Below are 7,445 nucleotides of genomic sequence, written 5' to 3'. Positions count from 1 at the left end.
TGGGTGTAAAGTTATATAGCTGCCCTAAGACTTCCGGCCTTGAAGTGAAATTACAAACGTAAAACATGCATTATATCAAACAGACACTGCCAGCTTGTGGCACAATGTAGGTTTACTGGGAGTAAAGGGTGCGGCTTTATTCCCTATTGGGTTCATTCCAGTTAAAGAGCGCGCGCGCACACGCACGCACACACACACACACATACACATACACACAGGCCAAATCTGTTCCCTCCTGGAGGAGTGAATAGAAAGAAAGAGGGGGTGGCGGCTCTCCGCTGACGCTGTGCCAATGCGCAAACAGTCGGGATAGGTCTGCGCTCTCCGGGCGATCATGCGATTGAATGACGATCGCGTCATGCTCGTCTCTCCTCCTGTGCTGTATCGGTGTCTGGGAGCTCCGCAGTGCCCCGGGAGGCTGTGCCGCTTTAATGGCCCCCATGTCTTCACCTTCAATGGCTTCCTGGAGTGAGACAGAGCAGCGTCGTCTTTGAACCGAGGCTCAGCAGCAGCGGGTGAGTGTGTGAGTGGGGACACGGTGGTGGTGGTGGTGGTGGTGGTGGTGGACTGGTCCCTGATGGACGAACCGGCGGATAAGGCACGTGAAGACTTTAAGAGAGAGAGAGAGACGGTGGCACAATCCAAACTTTCTGTAACCTGATTTGACCCTTTTGAAAACGGTGAAAAGCGAAGCCTTTTCCAGGTCGTTCAAACACCCCACGGCTCATGAGCCATTTTCATCAAACGCGTCTTAAATACCAGGATTTGAGTGCATTGTGGGCCAGTGTAAGCGGAGAAGCGAGCCTTGTTGTGCCCGCTCCCCCCGCGCTGTGCCGCACTGGTTCCGTCTGGCTCAGCCTCAGCGGCTGCGTGTCCTGGGATGACCTGTTGATGTCGGCGCTGTGGAGAGAATGGCAGGGGGAGCGATTTCCCCCCATCATCACCACCACCGAGATATTTAAATAAGACCAAACATTTGGGGACTCGGACAAAGCAGGACTCGCTTCTTCACGGACACGCCGTCCGCTCGTGCAGTAAGTGTATGTACGTGTCTCATTCGGTGTGTTTGAGCCACGCGCTGTCGTTAGACGCTGCGCAGCTGGCCGGCTGGAGCGCGCGCCGGGGCCAGCCCCAAAATTTTTTAACAGTAGCGTTAGCTTAGCCGTTAGCATCCTCCCTTTAGGCCCGCCGCGGATGGGAGAGGGCACCGAATATTTAAAGGCTGTTATCCTAGAGGGAATAAAGGTTTAATAACTACTTATTTTAGTTCAAACTAATGCACAATATTATAATTTGATGCCAGACAAGCTAAGTGTGTCTGACCGAGGCTTCATGCCACCCTGAGTTTACCTAAACATCCATGCTGCCGTCCAGGCTGGCATTAGGGCTCTTCATATGTTAACATAGGTCCTCCTTATCTTCACTAATTTGACTTAAAATCAAAAATTAAGTGCTTGTTCTCCTCTTGTGCCATATTTCACTTACTTTCTCGTCTACACATTTAAAAAAAAAAAAAAAAGCACTTAGTGAAAACCAAAAAAACAGGTGGAAGAACCTAATACACACAAAACAATAATTATTACAGTGCTAAAACTATTTATTGCTGCATGCATCAAGAAGAGAAATCTGACTTGCTTTTAGCTAACATTATTTATGAGGCCCTTTTGTAAACATTTTTGCTCATCCTGCAAAATTTAATGGCAAACCAGTATCAACCAATGAGTGTACCACAAGGAAATGATAGATATAGGGGTCACCAACACGGTGCCCGCGGGCACCACGTAGCCCTCATAGACAATGTGAGGGGCCCCCAGGAGCTCTAGTCACCAATGAGCTCCATCTAAAATCTGGTTTACTTTCCAGGAGTCAAACTTGCAAAGATAAATACATTTGAGAGATGTAGTAAGTATTTAGTTATAGTTAAATACTGCTGCATGTGATACAGTTTTAGTATTAAATTAGCCATCTTTAAATGTTTATTTTCAGTGAAGCATTGTGACAAATGTTTTTACATGTTATAGGTCTGGTGTATGGTCAGTGGTATGTTATATATAATATGATATATATCATATCTGTCGATAAAGTAAGGAATCTGTGTGTCTGTGTGTGTGTTACTCAAATATCTCTGCGGTTCAGGGACAGACAAAGCTGAGATTTTCAACATGGCTGTTTCTTGGTTCAAGGGTGTGCAATGTCGGATTTGTTTGGACTGAAATGATATCGTAGTCATGGTAACTCAGGATAAATTGAAAGATGCATAGAATCTACAGGAGTGACTGCACAAAGGCGTTTTAAAAACGACTAAAGTGGGTTTAATATCCTTAAAAAAAAGACACCTCGTAAATATTGACCAGCAGGTGCCCTCAGTGAGCAACGTTTGTAACTAAGGTGAGTAATAACAATAAAATCGTGCGTGTGTGAGATTCAGAATTACATTTTCATTAGGAATTGAGTGTTCACAAGGTCAGTTTAAAGATGATATAACTTTTATTCTAAATTAAAGAGGAATTAAAGCTTCTATGTAAACCATCCATGAAAAGGCTACTTAACATCCTACTTTTCTATAGCAACACATATTTCCTACAGACACTGCACTAGTATTTATTAAAAGTCGAGGTGGATTTTCTGTCCAATTTAATGAAAATGAAAAATTAGGAGAACTAACAGTTTTTCAGGAAATTTACTTTGATCTCCTGACATGTTTTGACTGTCAACTGCCAGTCTTCTTCAGAGGCGTAAAACCGTGAAAATCAAGAAGTGCTTTTCTAACTGGTAGCCCTTCGGACTATACAGTACTTATGAAGTAGATTACAGAAAGGTTGGTGACCCCTGCTAGAGAAAATAAAATGTCTGACCATTGGCAGAAATTACAAATGTAGTTAAATGACCGCAAAACATTTAATCTTGTTCTCTAAAATTTGGTCCTTGGAACTTTTAATCCATGCAAATTGGTTTCCTGTGCATGAGCCCGACCCAATCAGCGGAGTGCACATTGCTTCTCTGTCTGTTTGTGCATGGTTAACAGATGAGGACACACACAGCGCACACTAGGATTTGCTTCTTTGGTCAAGTTGGAAGTTGCAGTGGACATAACATACAAGCAAAATCTGCACAAAAATGAATTATGTACTTGAATCTCTACCTTGTGTTGCAAATAAAAGCTGACATTGCATTCTTAGACGTGTTAAAAGCAGTGTAACGGAGATGTCTCAAACTCAAGCCTTGAGGACCAAAATCGACCCTTCAGAGTAGGAGTGTGATGATATCTTGATATGGCGATGTATCACGGTATTTTTTTTTTTGCACGATCGATTATCGCTATGCTCACGCTAAGTATCGATTTTTTTTAATTTAATTTTTATTTTTTTATTTCAGATTTAATTTATTATTTTCAAAACCTTTCCTGCTTTTTCACTAAAATGTGCAGGTAGGTCTTCACAGAAATGTTATCACTGTTTGTTGAAGCAAACAATATATTGTTTACTGGAATATTGCACTATAATGGTGTCACTGGTAAGAAAGACCATATTTTTTGTTTACAGAAAGCAGATACTTATTCATTTACATTGGTATGTTGACACTTATTTACAGAAATGTTGCACTAAAATAGTGTCACTGTTCATAGGACACTTTTTCAATTTATTGTCTTTCAGAGATATAAAATAAAAATTGTATTTTTTCACTTAATCTTTTTTTTTCTTGTTATGTCATAGATTATCATAGATTGATTTCTGACCTATATATCCATAATTGCAGTATCGTCACATCGTGAGATAATCGTTATCGCGAGCTGTGTATCGTATCGTGAGGTACCAAGAGGTTCCCACCCCTACTTCAGAGCATGCAATTTGGCCCACAGGAGAAAGTAAAAGTGACAGAGAAAACATTAATTATCATTGTGTAAATTACCCAAAAATTCACTTGTGGGTCTCACAGTTTTACCATGCCATTGCTTATATCACATACTGTCTTGTATGTTGCAATATTTAATAATTATTTTATAAATCGATATTTGACGCCAGTGTATCAATAACGTACGGCAAGACGAAATATTGCGATATATCGTATCAATATTTTGGCACACCATTAATTTGTATCTTACCTGAGATAAATAGGGAAATTGTCGCCTAATGTGTAAGGAAGTAGGCTTGTATGGTAACTGGAGGGTTGCTGGTTCGAATCTACTGTGGGGCACTGAGATATTGCTTCTAGGTCGTCGTTGCAATTAATAATTTATTCTCAATGAGTTATCTGGTTAAAAAAAGGTTGAATAAATAAATGAATTCCTAAGGAAATTCAGGTGGTTTTTAGCTGCATTACTTGGATCCATAAAAATTACAATATATATGGAGGTGTTTCATCTTTTTTACCAAAACTCAAAAGAGTTTCATCGGTTCTCTGGCTTTAAAGTAACTGATCTGGGACCATGAACCACAGCTGTGAGACCACTTTGGTAACAAAGACTCTCATTGGGATTCTATAGGCCTGAAATATCTTGACAGTGACACAAGTGTAGCATTTTGCTTTGTACGCCATTACAATGGCTTTGAAATGACAAGTATCATAGATGGGAAGAAAGTTGTTAAGTTGTCAAACCCTGAGAGTTTGTTTTGATATTGGTCCAAATGCAGCACGAGCAAAAATTAAATATATAAAATAAATGATCAGGCCCTTTGGCCTCTGAGCTCACAGAGCTGAATATAAAGTAAAGCCAACAAAATGTAAAGTTTACATGTTCATGTTGTACTTTGTAATGTTAACATTTTTCCCACTTTTTAAAAACATGGATTTTCAGGTAATGTGTCTTTCTAAATGGATCATAGGAGTGAATTTTTTAATTGTTTCTGTTTATACAATCACACAGTGCAAATCACATCATCATTAATATTATTCATATAGTACAGTAAAACAGTGTCCTTCTTTACAATATTTTCATATCTCATCATTATAGCTTATTTTGTATTAAAATACTCGTTTTAGGAGTTGCTGCTTTTGTTACTTCTCAGAAAAGCATAAAAAGCTCAGTTAGATGGATTTCTGTGTGCATCCTAACCCAGACCTTCCTCTAAACAAGCCACACTACAGAACTCACTCACACGTGCTGTCCCTTAGAGGAGAAAAAGCCAAAAGTGGCACATATTGTGCAGTTTTTAGTTAATAAATGTGCCTGTGTGGCATTTTTTATCAGCAAATCTAACCCTGATTTGTCTTTCTGGTATGACTTTGAGTTAAAGATATCGAGATAAGAATCATCTGAACAAGCCGTTGGTAACATTTCCAGTGAGAAAGATACTTAAGTTCATGGCGTAGCTGGGCTGTGTAACTCATCCAGGGCAGTACTCGGGCCATATAAAATCCGCTTTAAAGGAATTACGGAGTCAACCAATGAAAACAGTTAAATGCGGAAATGGACAAAATAGGAATGAAACCCCGTCACCGTGGGGCAAAGAATGTTTTTTTTTTTTTTTTTTATGGGGAATGTTTCCTATGACCACTATTAGGTGCACCACCCTCCCTCCTCCTGTCCTGGTTACATTAAACTCATCTTAAACCACCACAAACACCCTCTGTAAACAAGGCAAATCATCACTGACTCCTAAATACAGATCAGTGCCCGTTTAATTTTGCTGTGCCTGTAAACCTCTGTCCATTCCGTGAGAACATGATCAGCTTTAATCATCTTCACCTGCTCAGTGTTTGAACTGTTTTGCCTGGTTAACTAAGAATAACTCAGTCCGTGTTGTCCTTTAGTTATTTTATTCCAGCCTTTTGTCCGTTCCTCGTAGATACACATTCACAGTCAGCAAGCTACCTCAAGTACAACCGTTTCAGTGGGAACTTCCGGTTTACAAAATAAAAGTCCGTTGGAGCAACGTTATTAGAATGTTACATTCTAACAACATCTCATCAGAGCTACAGAAGATAGGATAATTTAAATTAGGTTAATTTAAACTGAGTTGATCAAAACTTAATCAATAAACCTGATCAGATTCAGTAAATCATTGAACCCTGAGAGGAAATTGGGTGACATTAATGTTGTTCTCTTACATTTTTATATGACATATGAATAATTAAAAAGGAGCTGTCAGAATAATCCATGTCACTACAATTTACAGTATATCTACCTTTTAATTGTATCTTACTTTATTTTTGACACATTTTTGTTAAATTATGAGTTTTTTTGTTCATTAGTATTTATTTTGTTTCCTCGCAGGAGTTAAAAACTAATATTTTCTTTAAAAAATGATAAATATTTTTTTTTAAAAAAAGAAACGGAATTTAAAAAATTTAAGTGGAAAACACGGAATTTGGGAAAAAATAAAACAGATTTTATAGGGCCCTATACAGTGCGCACCCACTGCCTTGGATGCTTATTAGTCACGTGACTGCAAAAGAGCCATTCACCAACATTGAATCTCAAAGGGCTGATTTTGGTCACACAACTTGATTGCCTGGATAGTTATTGGGGAAAATAAGCTGTTAGAGGTTCCAAAATACTCCTGTGGCTTTAATAAAATGTCTTACTGTAAGTATGTTGTGAGTATATTTGACCTACTTTGCCTCCTTGGCTCGTTGTTCCAAGATTTAAACCACAGTGTGGCTTCTGCTGAGTGTTCACACTGCTGCTCTCTGTATATTTAATGGCATAAAAACCTGGGATGATCATCCCTCTCATCTCTGCAAGCCCCACCACTCCTTTTTGGTGCATAAAGAAGACACACATGAACACACACAAACACACACACACTCATCCACATTCTCTCTCTCTCACTCACTGTTAGGGCAAACTGTGCAAACACACTCAGCTCTCAGCCTAGTGATTGTGTGTTTTTCTGTGCATGCATATGTGCTTACTGCGGCTCGCCAAACTGTAAACAACCAGCATTGTCTAATGTGTTTGTGTGTGAGACTCAGAGTGCCTTTTGTGGGTTTGTTTGAGTTTGTGTGTGTGTGTGTGTGTGTGTGTGCATCTGTGTTTTAGTATGAGGGAGAGGGAGCTTGAGTGAGACGGAGACAAAGAGAGCATTTCTCTTTACCCTGGAGCTTGGCTGCTTTCCAAAATGAAAGGCTTTGGATATGATGGGGCTGCTCACAGTCTAACCCTCATCAGTCACTCGCTAACAAAGTTCAGTTTGGGTGATTCTCGCTATGTTAACTAAGGGTGTAAGAAAAAATGGATTCTGCGATATATCGCAACGTTTCCCCGCATGATAAAATTGCATCGATCCAAAAAAAAATGTCCAAATCAATTTTTTAATCACGTTTTTGAATGAATACATTTAACTGCACTAACATATGCATAGCACGTAAATGCCCGGTCACCAGGTGTCAGTGAACCACATCAGTGCTTGTTAAACTACCTCACTATTCAATACATTTTAGCTTGGAAGTTGATTGCACTTTATTTTCATGAAACATACTGGGCACTTTTATAGATGTATACT

General features: G+C 39.4%; 1 protein-coding gene across 3 annotated transcripts in view; it reads left to right on the top strand.

Annotated features, from left to right (window-relative positions):
* The first annotated feature begins 208 nt into the window (after positions 1–208).
* The window catches only part of nacc1a (nucleus accumbens associated 1, BEN and BTB (POZ) domain containing a), a 30,430-nt gene continuing 23,193 nt past the window's right edge, over positions 209–7,445 (top strand). For 2 of the 3 annotated variants that reach the window (XM_028455988.1, XM_028455986.1), the window contains exon 1: positions 209–515. The gene's annotated coding sequence lies outside the window, so the exon portion shown is untranslated. Of the gene's footprint in view, positions 516–699; positions 1,035–7,445 lie in introns of those variants that run through there. The other variant, XM_028455987.1, reaches the window with a different exon arrangement.

Source organism: Gouania willdenowi, chromosome 8 (assembly GCF_900634775.1).
Source record: "Gouania willdenowi chromosome 8, fGouWil2.1, whole genome shotgun sequence".
Lineage (NCBI taxonomy): Eukaryota > Metazoa > Chordata > Actinopteri > Blenniiformes > Gobiesocidae > Gouania > Gouania willdenowi.
Note: the sequence above shows the minus strand (reverse complement) of the source record. Positions and strands in the feature narration are given on the sequence as shown.